The sequence below is a fragment of the Sceloporus undulatus genome, chromosome 8 (genome assembly GCF_019175285.1).
Source record: "Sceloporus undulatus isolate JIND9_A2432 ecotype Alabama chromosome 8, SceUnd_v1.1, whole genome shotgun sequence".
Taxonomy (NCBI): Eukaryota; Metazoa; Chordata; class Lepidosauria; order Squamata; family Phrynosomatidae; genus Sceloporus; species Sceloporus undulatus.
In genome coordinates this window covers 1,362,639-1,377,219 of record NC_056529.1, presented here as the reverse complement: position 1 = coordinate 1,377,219, position 14,581 = coordinate 1,362,639, and the positions used below count along the sequence as shown (strand labels likewise).

General features: G+C 50.2%; 1 protein-coding gene across 1 annotated transcript in view; it reads right to left on the bottom strand.

Moving 5' to 3' along the window:
• The window catches only part of LOC121914356 (heparan sulfate glucosamine 3-O-sulfotransferase 2-like), a 98,970-nt gene that overhangs the window by 38,321 nt on the left and 46,068 nt on the right, over nucleotides 1-14,581 (bottom strand). The window lies entirely within an intron of this gene.

The window sequence follows — 14,581 nt, the reverse complement described above, 5'->3', positions numbered from 1 at the left end:
TTGCAACGCTGTTTCTGCTGCCATGGCGCATCTTATGGAATCATGGGAAATGCAGTTTGGTGAAGCACTGGAGCTTTCTGGCTGACAATTCAAAGTACCTCTCCCTCAACTCCAAACCCCAGGATTCCGTGGGATGTGGCCATGGCAGTTGCAGTGAATCGCAGCACCATTACGGTGCAAAGTGAAGGCTTTTAAAAGGAAGGAATAATGGCATCCCTTGCAACCTGTGGGCAAGAAGCAATGGGGAGAGGTGCTGGGCATCTCATGGCACAACAAATGTAAAAAATATTCATGCTCACAACCCCAAGCCACCAGTAGGATTCCAGCAAGTGTTTCATAAAATTCATTAGTAAGACTAAATGGATGCCAGCACAATGTTAAGCATCTTCAAAGTTGTCTTAGCTGGCAAAGTCATTCTTAGATTCTTAAGCAAGACACTTGGAGCCCAGACAAGTCGTCCTCCAGCTGTTAGGAGATTAATGTGCTTTTTTGTTCAGGTGATTTTATCCCCAGGAAGGATGTGTGACTGTGCATATATGTTTTATTGATTTGTCAAAAGGGGGACAATAAAACCACAAGTACGCATAACAAGCCAAGCCAATGTCAGGTGATGAGTTCACCTTCAATGGGTCTACTCTGGTTGGAAAAACTAACAGGATTTAGGTCAATGTTCACCTCACTTTCAACAAACACACACAATGCAGGGTCTTATTTCTTTTTCTGAGCATGGGAGCCTTTTGATTCTCAAAACAACCCTGTGAACCTGCAACTACTACACAACACTGACTCTCCAGCTGAGATTCAGATGACCCATCAATGCATTTTAGATTTGCAAGGTCAGAATGCCAACCCCTCAGGTGCTTGGCTCAAGATCACACCGTGAACCTGAACTTGGATCCCTTGGGCTTAGTTCTAGCCTGGTCACACCATTCATGCCAAGTCACCTGCCCTTGGATTTTTTTTGGGGGGGGGGGGAGGTTTGCCTCATGAGGTCACCTGCCAGATGTATGGTACATTTAGTACATGTGGTACATTGCCACATTTCTAGGAGAAATCTTTTTGTAAAGAGGAAGTGACCCAGGCATTGGCAGGCCTTCTGGGGCTGAGGAGGCACCAGGGATCCCTGAGTGGAAACTAGATGGAGCTATGGCCCCTTTCATGCTGGTGCAGAAGAAGGAATCTCAGCTTGTTCCCTGGTTGTAGGACAGGCAATACCTACAAGAACCCCCTATCTTCCCAAACCATTGGAGGCATGGAAGCCCCTCCAGTGTTCACTCTGGCAGCCCTATGGCTTGGGGTCTGCCTCCTGCATGCGCATTTGTGGGCACAGGCAGAAGCCACAGGGAAACCGGAGGATCAAAGGGGCAGCGCTTGACATCCTGTGGGCTGTAAGAGGTTGTCTGGGTCCCAGTCCATCTTATCAAGGCTCCCTCTTCCCTGCACACTCTGTGGCCCTAAGCAAGGACCAGGGCTCACGGTTTTATCTTACAGGAGGGTAGGTTTCAACTGGGAACATCTTAATGGTAAGAGCAGTGCAGCAATGGAACCCATTGACCAGAGAGGTAAGTGATGAGATCTCCTTCTTTGAAAAGGTCTGGACAGCTCCCTGCTGCTGGGATGTTTTAACTGAGCGGTATTTGGATAGAGCCTTTCCAGATCTGTGGATCTATGCCTGGCCCCCCTCCCCTCCCCTCTGAACCTGAAAACAAGAAATCCCAAATCCCTCATCTCTCTTGCAGGCGCATAATAATCCTTCCCTTACATCCCTTACTTTCTCTCCATCTCTGTCTCCCAGAAGCCTGAGGACCCCCCTGTTTGGCTGCCTCCATGACCCCCATTACTGCTGGGGGATTAGAAATCCAGCGCTCTTTAGCTTGTTCTGGCCTCACGCCGGCTTTTCAAGCCTCACTGCTCTCAAGTGTGTCCTCTTTGGAGTTCATCTTCCCCACCATTAATGCAACCTGAGCCATGGATGGTTATTTTATACTGCTTTGTGCTTGCTTCGTTTCTTTATTATTATTATGTCTAGGTTTATTTGTAGTGTGCGCGCTAATTAATTCCATGGTAGACGATGTTTCCTTTTCTTCCACAAAACCGTTAAAATGAGTTACAAGCAGCTCCCATAAATAATAACAGTAATGAATGAAATTGCTGTAGTTAGGATCACAATAGCACAAGTGACACTATTGGGAAGATGCCACTTTATCCAACAATACAACATGGATTCCTAGATGCTTAGACAGAATCTGAATCATTGATAGTTAAACACTGCAGTCGATAACAAATGGTAGATGGTGAAACTGAAAAAGAAGAAGGAAAAGGTTGAGGAGGAGGAAGCAAAGGAGGAGGGGAGGCTCAGAGACCAACTCAAGCTATTGCACTTTGGAAACTTCATGAAACCACAGGATGGAGTGGAAGACCAGAATAATGCTTGGGAGGCAGCTGGAAAAGAAGAAGACTGCCTTACAGATGGAATGACCCAGTCAAGGCTGCCCTGAGTTTGCAAGACCAGAGGTGGGCTGTTGGAGAAGTCAAAGCTGACTTGATGACACAAAACAGGAACAAGAAGAACAAATCAAGTGTGAACAACTCCCTAGAAACCAAGATGGCTCAACTGAGGCCCTCATACTTCAGAGACTCATATTTTGCAGAGTCACCAGGAGTCAAAGCCAATGTCAAAGCCAAGACACAGAACAACAAAGCACAAATCCTTGGCAACAATCTCTCTGGAAGATGGCACCAGCTGTTTTGGAAAGATTCCCAGGCTGCTTATTTCAAGAAGGAACAGTTGCAGCCATTTCTGAATTTTCCCATTGTAGTAAATGGGAGTCTCAGGATCAGGGTGCAAGGAGGAGATGGCTGATGGATCACTCCAAGGAACCCTGGGCCCTTTCCCAAAACAGCTAAGTGGGATCAAAAGCAAATCTTGTGCTTGGTGCGGATCCCCAGTAACTACACAACTACATACATACAGAACAAGGCGGCAGGCAGTGTTTGCGTCTGTGTGTGTGTGTCTTAGGGAATGAAAGGAATCTTTTCAAATAGTTTTGCATGCACATCCTGCGTGTATGTCCTGTAGAAAGCCTGGACTGTGTTGTGATCCTTGGTTGCTTGAAAAGAAAACTCTGGAAGGGGCTGAGGAGAGGAAAAGATGCTGCCCCCTTCCCTGCCCCTCCATTGTTGGCATGGCCTTGCCCTTCCTTGCCTGAAGAACTCTTACTCCCCTTCAGGATTTTAGGGTGGTGCCCCAACTATTTCCGTCCCCACAGGTCCTGGCCTGGTCTGCCCCTTCATCCAGAGGCCGCCTGCCAGCCTGGTGGGCAAAGGACCTGCCAGGCCCCTCCTCTCGCTGGCGCTGAGCATTTAATGGCTGGACTCTTTCAGGGCTGCACACGGCCAATTAAGCCCTCCCGCCGCTTCCAACGCGCTGCCATTTATGACCCTCCATTTCCAATGGCAACACAAATATTAATTACAACACACAAACTTGCATTAATGTAACACCAAGGTTATTCATTAAACGCCAAGGAGTCAAGCAATAAAAATGCGCAGGTCTCATGCATGTTAACAAAGAGGAATCAGTACGCTTTGTGGTTGGGTTTCAGAACGGTGCCACTCAGCTGAGGCCGCCTGCGCGCCCAAAAAGAAAGAGAGAGGCAGCCGCCGGAGTGGGCAAGGCAAGAGGGAGAGGCAAAAGGGGCCAGGCTAGGAGGGCCCATCTTGCAAGGGCCACATGCGCCTGAGGGGAGGCCCCAATGGATGTCTGGGGTTCCCAGCCTTGCTGATCCCATGCCCTCCCTTCATGGGGCTCTTTCTGAGAGACAAAAGACTGGAAAAGGTTAAGAAAGGGGGGGCAGTGGGGTAAATCCCTGGGTCTCTTCTTGCTGGGACTAGTTATTGGACTGAAGCTACAAACATTAATATTAAGGGCTTCTGTTTCACTCTTTTCAACCGGGGCCAACTCTAAGTCCCCCTTTCCTCAGGAGGGAGACACATGGGGGGACTCTCTTGGGCCAAAGGAAAGGAAGGGGGACCTGCATGGGCTGCGCAGTCTGTGCCGCAGAGTTCCAGCCAGCTCCTAATAGAGGCCCAGCCGCCGACATGTGTTCGAACACCATGCGCACCACTTAGGAGCAGTACAGCATCGGGCCGGAGGCGTCGGCAGCTCCAATAAGCTTTCAGTTCAGGTTGCAAAGTTCAGCAGTTAAACACAGCCAGCCCTCACCTCCTTACAATGAGTAATGATGCAGAATACCATTTAGAGAGATAAAAACCCTTTTTGCATAGGAATTAGCAGCGCCGTGACTCGCTGGATCTCTCTGCCTCTGTTCGGTGACCGGACGTGCTGCTCTGCCAACAAAGTTATGGCTCCAGGCGTTTTTCCCCAGTGCCTTGATTTGCTCAGGTTCCAGAAGGATTTTGAGCTGAGCAAGGAACCTTGGCTGTTCTTGATCTGCCGGTGTGCGGAGCGTGCCCACAGCCTCCGACGGATCCCTTTATGTCGGCAGCAAAGGGACAGCAGCCAGGTGGATCAAGGACTCCTCCACAACTTTCCTTCCCACCCAAAGGTGCCTCTTGCAAAGCACAGGTGCAGCAGGCGCACATTCACACTGTAATAGAAGTGGCAGCAGCAGCAAAGCTTTCCACCTTTCCTCAACTACCAGGCAAACCTATGCTGTGCCTTTCCATAGGATGCCTCAGTACTTCCACAAGAGGCTGCCTCAGCAATGTTGCAAGGAAAATAGCTCTCCATTCATGAAGTGCCTCTCATGATGCAAAGGGGGAGAAAGGCCAGGGTGGGTGGGAGAGACAGGGCTCTTGAGGGCAAAGCCCCAGGACTCCTTGGGGTCTGAACCCTTCTCCTCCCACGTCTCCGACTCCCCTGTTGCCCCCTCCAAGATGAGTTGGAGCCCCACCACAGATGGAGGGGAAATGGATTTGGACAGCAATTTGGACAAACAAATAATGGATTGTTATGAGTTATCCCTGTTTTAATCCAAGGTAATGTGAGATGGTTGGATCTCCAGTGGGCAAGTACCCATTAGCTTTGCAAAAGGCCTACTCTGGATGAAGCTGAATACTGAAAGAAACACACACACACACACCTATCTGAAAACAGCTGCCTGCCTATTGGGACTGATCTTGTGGGCACTGCTATAGGGCCAATCATGTTGAAGCCCCAGGGTTGCAAGATTCCCAAAAGGGACAGTTGGGATCAGTTGGGACCTGTGAGGAACGTCTCCCTAAGACCCACCTCAAGTCTTGGAAGGGTCCCAGGCTCTTTCAAGTGAGATCTGGCAAGGTCTTGAATTCCAAACAGGGCAAAGCAGGGCTCATTATGGAGTGCAGAGAATGCTCACATGCAACTGCCCCCATCCCCACTCCAACATTTGGGGTGCAATTTGGGGGCTGCCTGTTTGACTAACACCTAAAAATACAGGATTTGAGGCATCTGCTTTCATGCTCCTAAGGAACACCCTTTGTAAGACGAGACACCTAGCGATCACAAATCCACCATTGCTTCGCCATGAGGGGCTGACCCTTGCCCAAAACCTCACCCTGGCTGCCCAATGGGAAGGAAACTGATGGGATCTCTCTGCTACAGGGGGACTGGAAGGAAGCTCAGAGCTCACCCATGCTCCCTCGGTGGCTGGGCAGGATGAGGCCACTGCTTCCCATTTGGCTGGCACAGGGTCCCATGGAGGCCCAAACACATGGAGGAAGGAAAACACAGGCTACAGGGGCTCAGGACCTTTCCAAATAGTTACCAAAATCACTGCCAGCCCACAGTCCTGAGGAGGCGGAATGCGCTCCCTTCGCCACCCTCACCAGCCCCGCAGGCGCCTTCCACCAGGCAGAGGAGAAAAACTCTAACCAAGTGGCTTAGGAGTGTTAAATGCACCCGCTGAGCTACCCTGGAAGAGGCTGGGATTCATTTAGTCCAAATAAATAGATGGGGAATTAGCCAGGAGGGGAGAGCATTGCTGACTTTGCATGCAGAAAGGGAGGCGGATCAATGCCCAGGCCGGTGTCTCCTGGGTGAGAGACCCTCCTTCATCAATCACAGGGCTGCTCCTGGAAGGGGGTGGGGAGAGGGCACAACACACACACACACACACACACACACACACTGCTTGGAGGAAAGCATGCCTGGCACAGAGCTGAGGGTGCAGTGAGGATTCTCAGCCAGCAACACCCCCAGCCAAATGCAAATTTAACCCTGGGTCCAATGGAGTTTAGTCCAGCACTCAAACTGCTATATACCATTTTATCTCTAAAAACAGGGTTCTCTGGCAAGATTTTCTCAAGGGAGGTTCACCATTGCTCTTGGGCTGAGAGAGTGTGACTTGCTCCAAGGTGATGATCCTGTTTGGCTAAGCAGGGACCTCAGTCCCTCAGGATTCCTGGGACCCCCCCCCAGCCCCCCACCCCCCCCCCCCGGCCAGGCTGTCTCCATGACCTCCCTAGTTTGTCCCAGGAGGCCACAGTCAGCTGCCAACTTTGGCAGCCATGCCAGGCTCAGCATCTCAGTCCCATAGCTGCTGTGATTTCCGCTCAGCAGACCAGTCTGTGGCCTCTGGAGTGATCCTTCAAACAACGCCATGAGGCCAGTTTGATCCATCGTAGGGATCCTGGGATTTTTCGTCTAGGGAGTTTTTGCCAGAGAGCGCCCCAGTTCCCTTGCCCTGGATGGCAGCAGAGAAATCCTTCCTGAAACTACAGTTCCCAGGATCCTCTGCAATGGCTCACACAGGTCAAAGAACTATAGCACACTCCAGGACTCTGGTCTGCCTGGGATACTCTGGAGAATTATTCAGAAATCAGGGCTGGGATCCTCTTGGTCTCTTACAGTCTTCCCTGCCTCATGCTGTTTCTGCAGCCATAGGACACACCAACTGCACAACCCAACTGCACAATCCCACAGACACACATTGCAGAGCCTGAACATAGCTGTAAACTGCCATGACTTCTTGGTACACTCTTCTCCTGTTTATGATCCCAAACAAATTCTTTGAAGAAGCTGGCATACTTCACAGGAGAGTTTGTTGGGGTAAATGCTTGCATTTACATAAAATGTGACTGGCAATTGTAACGCTGAAGCCATAAAGGGCCGTGGGGTTTATGATCCATCCAGGATGCTTGCAGGGATTTAATATCTGGCTGCAGGAAGTAGGGGGGGAAGAGCAGAGTCTTCTCCAACATGATTTACCAAAGTGGTGCATATTCCTCAGGGAGAGACAACTGGAAGATTTACAAAAATACCCATTTCTGACGTCTCCCCTCACTTCTCTCTCTCTCAGTCTCTCCCTGTCTTTCTAAAAGCACATGCTTTCTCCAGCTTTCCAATGCTTTCCTCCTTTTAAAGGGTTTTCTCTTTCTCCCACTTTCACTTTTGAGATAAAAAACGCAAATAAAGAGAACTGCCAGGCTTACAACTACTGTAGATGGAAATAAAAGGCCCCAGATGAAGGAACCAGCCAGCGCATGGGCCGCTCAGAGGAAGATCCGGACATTGGTGTGTGTGTGTGTGTGAGAGAGAGAGAGAGAGAGAGAGAGAGAGAGGAACAAACAGTTCGGCCCTCCCGGCACCAATGTTCGGATTGTGACCTGCTTCTGGAAGCAAGCCCAAAGGGAAACGGGGGATCCAGCAGCGCCAGAAGGACCCCAGTTTAGCTAAGGGCTGCAAAGATGCTCCGGAGATAATCCTCTGCAGCACTGCAACTAAGTTAGGCTATAAAAATGTACAAAATCCACATTAGTCCCCCAGAGAGCTGTTTCCTGCTCAAGGCAGAATACCCAAAGCAGCCCAAAGTCAGGGAATGAGGGAAAATCACATGCTGGCTCTCTGCTTGGCTCTCCATGGAGGACTCCACACAGAGACCGACCGATGTGGGAGCCTCAAAGACAAATAGCTTAGAGGTGCCCAGTGCAAAAAGACAGTGGGTATCTCCAATGGAAGAAGCTGGACTTTTCTTTTTGGCCTGGAACAGAAAGTCTGCTTTCAGTTCAAGGAGAGCCAGTGCTAGGCAGGAGAAATGGCCCAACAGTGGGGCATGCGGTCTTCCCAGGAGTAGATTAAATGGTCTGGGAGGACAGGGAGGAAAGCTCAGAGGTCCCATTCCAGAAGATACAGACAAGAGAGCCCATGGCCCCATGTGGAGGAAGGAAAGCTACCTCTAGTAAGCGGGCCTGGAAGTAGGGCGGAAGAGCCTTCAATAAGGTGGTCCATACGTAGGGAGCACCATCTTCTCCCCACTTGCTCCTTCATTCCAAGCTACTAGTTTTACACTTGCGAGGTTGGTTTGGAAGGCGTGATCAGCCACCACCCTAAACTCTTTCAGGAACCCCCTGAAAACGGGGCAGAGAGAGTAAGGGGCTGATTTGTCCTGTGCTAAAGGAAGGGGATGGGTAGACAACTATCTCCTGGATCTCACCAAGCTTTTGAACCCCCGACCCAACTGGCTCACCTGGGATGGTGGCAGTGTGTGTGTGTGTGTGTGTGTGTGTGTGTACATATTACAGAGAGAGGGGGAGAGAGCGCAGGTACCTTCATGCCAGGTGAGGTGTGAAATGGGCCATATTGGTAACTGCAGGCACACTAATGTTGCAGCATTTCAGGAAGATTCCCAGTTTCAGGACACAAAAAGAGGATTTCCCTGGGGCTGGAGGCCTACCAGCAGCCTCCCCATCAAGGGCTGAATGGTTGGAACTGGGCAAGAAGACCAGGGAAAGGCCATGACTAGGCGAGGGCCATGGACAAAGGACCTTCCTGGGCAAAGTGGGTTCCCATTCCTCTTCAGCCAGGAAGCAGCGGCGATGATAGATGAGCACCGCAGGAGGAAAGCTGGAACTGGGGGTGTTGGCTGGGTAGTGGAACAAATTGCCAAGGAAGCTTTAGGGGTCGTTGGGGACTCTGAGTAATGCATCACAAAGAGGATAGAAAAGCAGGCTTCAAAGGAGATTGTAATATATGGTGGGCTGCTGCCTATTTATGTAGTGCCAGCAAAATTATAATATCCAGAGTGAATGCTTGAGGAAGTTTGATAATGCGTTCTGCCTGAAGATTTGGTGCTAAAAGTCTCACAGTTCATTCATGTCCAGACACCCTTCTCAATTCACTGAAACCACTTCAAGCAAAAATCATTTGAAAGAAATTACCAGCGCACCAGACAAGCAGTTGGGGGAAAGAAAGAAGGTCCCACACGAGCCTCCCCAGCCCCAAAAGCAATAAGGATTTCTGCTGAAGCACAAAATATAATAACTCGGGGAAAAAAGGAGTCCCCATGACAACAAGAGCGAGGAGAGAGAAGAAGCAGCAGCCATGAAACACAAAGGAGAGAGTCAATCCCTTCTCTGTACAAGGCGCCTCCAATTTGTGTGTCTGCTGAGAATCAAAGGCCTGAAGCCTCAGGGGTTCACCTGAGGAGGGGAGGACAGAGGAGGGGAAGGGCTGCTCCCAACGGTCCCTCCCTCTGCAGAACATTAAGAGGGGGAAGGAGGGGAACCCACCCCCCTCTCTTTGGCATGAGTTGATATCTAAACTGGCAACCATCATTGCATCTTGTGACAGTGGCTGAACATGTTAAAGAAGATTTCCAGGTCACTTTGGAATGGTCACTTTGGAATGGTTAGGCGATGGATCCAGTTTCACGAATCTATCTTCAGTTTGTTTGGACTAAAACAAAGGCAAACCCCTTCTGAACAAATGTTGGAAAGAAAGCCCCACGATAGGGTTGCCAGAATTCACGAATGGCTTGAAGGCATATTGCACTTGTATCCCCTTGTGGATGCACAGGATCTCTCCAGGTGCTGAAATCACGTTGGGAAAAAGGTTTAGCTCCTGGACTGCAATCACGTCCGCTCCCATGCAACCAGGAGAGTTTGAAGCGAGGAGAGGTGCCATTAAAGCTCCCTTCCTGAACCCCCGCAGAGCTGGAGCCATTGCCTGCCTCCGGATCTCCCTCCAATCAGCCTCAGTAAGTGACCCTATTAGGTTCTAGTCTAAAGCTGGGAGGGAGAGAGAAATGCTTCAGTCTCGATTTGGCTGCCCTTTTCTGGCCCTTTTCTCGCTCTGCGCCCTCCTCTCTGACAGGAATTTCAAGTGCAGCCATGCCACAGATTTGTGTATGAGCATAACGATGCTGACACTTTTATTCTCAATCCGTTTCCTAATAACCCCTAGCATGGATTTACCTTTTCTGCCGGCTGCCACCCACTGACCCAGCATTTTCATGTGGAGCCGCCCGCCTTGACCCCAAGCCCCTCTTGGCAATCCGTCACAAGCAGGCATTGCAGGCCAGAGAGCAAAAGCACAGACATGCCAGGGCAGACTAACAAGCCATCCAACAACCTGACTGGGCAGTCCATCTCTTGGCACGACCTCCAGGCCGGCTATCCATAAACCAGGCAAGATGGGAGGGATGTCCTTCCCCAGGAGAGGCAAGGTCCACACGGCTCTTTTGGGGGCAGTAGGAATGGTCTCAAATGTGGGTGGGGATCATGCGTCCCTCCAGACATTTCCCTGAGGCCAGGGAAATGTTTAAGTTATCATTTGTAAGATGCTCTGAGAGCCTTTTGGCTGAAGAGCAGGGTATAAATACTCTAGATAAATAAAATAAATAGACATTGCTAGACTGCAGCTCCCAGCATTTACTATGTTGACTAGTAGGGCTAATGGGAGTTACAGTCCAACAACATCTGGAGGAGCACACAATTGCCCTCTCCCACCTTCTAAGGCACTGGTGGGCTTCCACGACAGGCCCTTGCAAGGCTGGGCTTGGTCATTCCCTTGATGGGTGGGAGATGCCATCGGAAGGAAGGAAGGAAGGAAGGGTGGCAGTTCCCAACCACCAGGGTTCTGGGCCTGAATCTCCTGCAGTGGCTGGGGGTGGGATCGGATGCTGTTGATGGTGGATTAGATTACATTTGAGACCCCTCCCATGTCTAAGCATCAGTCGACCAGCCCTTTTTGTCCCACCAGAAAACATCTGCAAGACCCAAGCCCTGAAATTTTCCTTGGGAGCTTTCGGAGGCTGCTTGTTTTCTTTCTTTTGCAGCCTTGCGTGGGATCAGCACAACAGACCCACAATGTATGAAGCACCCCTGAAAACCACTCTGTTTCGGTGACACAGAACTCTCCACAGGAGCCAAGAAAATCGATAGCCCTTTGAGGAGGCATGAAGAGTGTCAATGATACACAGCACAGAAGATGCATTCGCCATAAAATGCGGGATGGCCCAAGGATCCGGAGGAGCTGAAAAACCCAGTGAACCATCCCAGACCATTTAAAAGCCCCTCCCCCCAACTGAGAGGAAGCGTCTCAACATGTGCAACCCAGCACCACTGGATGCTCAAAGCCAAAAGATGTCTGAGACTCTTTGGACAAACCTTTTAAGAGTTGGCAACTGGAAATGGGCTCAGTCTTGCAGTCTGACCCACTGCCTTCCTATGTTGTTGGGATGATACCATCAGTACATTAGTCGGTCAACAAATGAATCATGAATTACCTGGGCAGGAATGCACACAGAGCAAGGCACTGAGCAGTGGCAACATTTTAGGCACTAAGATGGATCACGCATGATCACTGCTGTGTGTGGAAAGCGCAAGGCAATGGGACATGATGCCAAGGCAGTGAACCTGGGATCGAAGGCGTTGCAAATACCACCTCTAACCTTCGTTCCTTTTTTCAAAGTAAACAAGCCACATCAAAAGTAATGGAACAAGTAAGAACTGTCTTAGTCTGAGTGCGTAAAAAGCAGCAATTTTCTCATTTTTGTTGTTATTTATTACTGTATTAGAGGCATTCTGAATGGACTCCCTCCAATTTTGATGCCACTTTCTCATCAGTTGCAAGTTATTATTCTTGTTTCTAAGAACTATGAAAGTTACAAAAAGGTAACAAGTAACAGAGCAAGTTATTGGAAATACTGTTAACATTCACACTAATTAATAATTTGGAGAGGGAAGGGAAATAGGATTTGTAGCAAGTTCTATAATGAATTAGTTTTAAGCTTCACAAAGCTCTGGCCAGGCAGTTCTAGCGCCTGCCCAGTTCTGAAGGGCTGCCATTTATTCCTCAGCCACAAAGAGGGGGGCTTTTCTCTCTGCAGAGGGAGGAATGGCTTTTGGCCATGCTGTTTCTAAATGCCTGTTTCTGGGGCTGCCCAGTCCCCAGCATCAGCATCATCATCCCGGCACCCATGAGAAATGCTCAGAAGCCGCTTCACCAGCCAGGAACAATTTGGACTTTGAGCAAGCAGGAAGCTGCGTAGGCAGCCAAGTCGGTGGCCTATTTATTATTTCGCTGCTGAACAGGTTAGAATTTCCTCCTACACATACATACACAGTCAAGATCTCTGGTTAATTCATGTGCTCACCCTGGAGGCAACTCTGAGCAACTTCCCCATTCACTTTCCCCCTCTTTCACCAGCATCGGAGCAATCTCCAAAGGGAATGAGGGAAGACACGCCAACAAAACGGACAACGCTCCAGAAGCCAGCGCCGGCATCACAAATTCTGAGCATGCAAGCCATTAAATACAGTCCACACACAAGCACACGCACACAGAGTCACACGTACACATGAGCTTGGAATGATTCTGCGTACATTTTATAGCCAACAGCACAAGCAAAGCAACAGCCCCAGCCCTCCAGCTGACAGAGCTCTTTAAGACTGCAAGGTGGGAAGGGACTCTGGACTGAAGGTACGGATGGAGGAGGCCAAAGCCTTGGGACAGCAGAGCGCTCAGTGGCCAGCCATTATGGCACTTTGATCCCACTCACTTCAGCTGCCTGGCTGCATCCCATGAGACCCTGGAACCTGTTGTGGCATAGAAACACTGAGAGCCCTCTGGCAAACTACAGGTCCCAGGATCCCATAGGGCACAGCCATGGCAGTTAAAGTGAGGTTCAAGTGCGAGAACTGCCCAGGCTGAAGGAAACCATTTTCACAGAGGCTGGATGTCCACCTGCCATGGGTGCTTTCACTGTTGATTCCTGCGCTGGGGTTGAGCCAAACAACCACTGAGTGACCTTTCCAATTCGACAATACCAGACATGAGAGCAATCCAGACCCATGTGGGCCAAAGACGTCAACAGTTTCTGCATAAGGATAAGTCTAGCCTCAAGCTGGAGTTATGAGGACCAAAGGGGCTCCCCGAAAAGTCTTGAATCACAGAATCATAGAGTTGGAAGAGACTGCAAAGGCCATCCAGTCCAACCCCATTCTGCCATGCAGGAACTCTCAGTCAAAGCACCTCCAACAGATGGCCATCCAGCCTCTGCTTAAAGACCTCTAAGGCAGGAGACTCCATTACACTCTGAGGAAGGAGTGTGTTCCTCTGTTGAACAGCCCTTACTCTCAGGAAGTTCCTCCTAATGTTGAGCTGGAATCTCTTTTCCTGCAGCTTGCATCCATTGTTCTGGGTCCTGTTCACTGGAGCAGCAGAAAACAAGCTTGCTCCCTCCTCAATATGACATCCCTTCAAGTATTTAAACAGGGCTATCATATCACCTCTTAACCTTCTCTTCTCCAGACTAAACATCCCCAGGTCCCTAAGTCTTGCTTTTTTGGGAAGCTACATGCTTGTTGCAGTGAGTAGGAAAAGGCATCCAGTGATGCCATTATTACTTGGGGCAGAACTGGGCAATAAATGGAGCAGGCATTGCGCCACCAGTGCCTGCCTGATCACTTTTATCTGGGGCTGAGAGGAAACCTTCTTTGGCTGGCCATCCCCAGCAGACTGTCCAGTGGTTGGCAATGCCAGCTGGTTGGGGGGGGGGGGGCATGGAAGTAGGGAGAGGTTGGCAGCCAGCAGTGGAGGTCAAGGGAAGGTGGGCCATGATCCCTCCGGAGCTTTTGCAAGCAGCCCTGCAGGTGGGGCACAAGGCAAAGGGTGGGGCCGGGGCTCCTGCTGTTGGCATCTGTATGGATTCGGGGATGCGCCGGCCACAGCCATTTTGCTGGGATGGAAGCAGAGGCCCCATTGGGAACAGGTAGCAAATATATCCATGTCCTGCCTTTGTGAAGGCAAAGTGAGGGGACCATACAACACTGTTAAACCAATATGGCTGAGACCCCCCCCCCAATTTACTTTGGGGTTGCATAATGCAGAGTTGTTCCTTTGTTGTGCTATGCAACTCTTGTGCTGAAGAATGGCAATGCTGCCCAACTGAATAAGGATGGCAAATGGGCAGCTATGCCCCTACACATCCATGACCAATGGGCATCCCGACACAAGGCATTCACAGGCATTGCACATATATGCGCAATCGCATTCCTTGCACAACTCTGCTTCTGCAACCTTAAATTAAACTGGATTCTGACCATTCACAAACAATAGTTTTTTGTAGCCATGGTTTCGCCAGCCTCTGGGGCTGGGAATGGGGCAGGTTCTGGGGCTGACTTCTGGGGCCGCATCCACGGAGGCAAAGGAACAACCGTGGCTTGGTTGGAAGCTGTTGCCAGTTCGCCTGAGATGAACAGATGCCTCCCAATGAATTGCTTATTACTCCAACGCCTCTGGATCTTGGAAACCTGGAGCGGGATCTGATGGGACCCCGCTCCTCCCCCGACGTCCCCG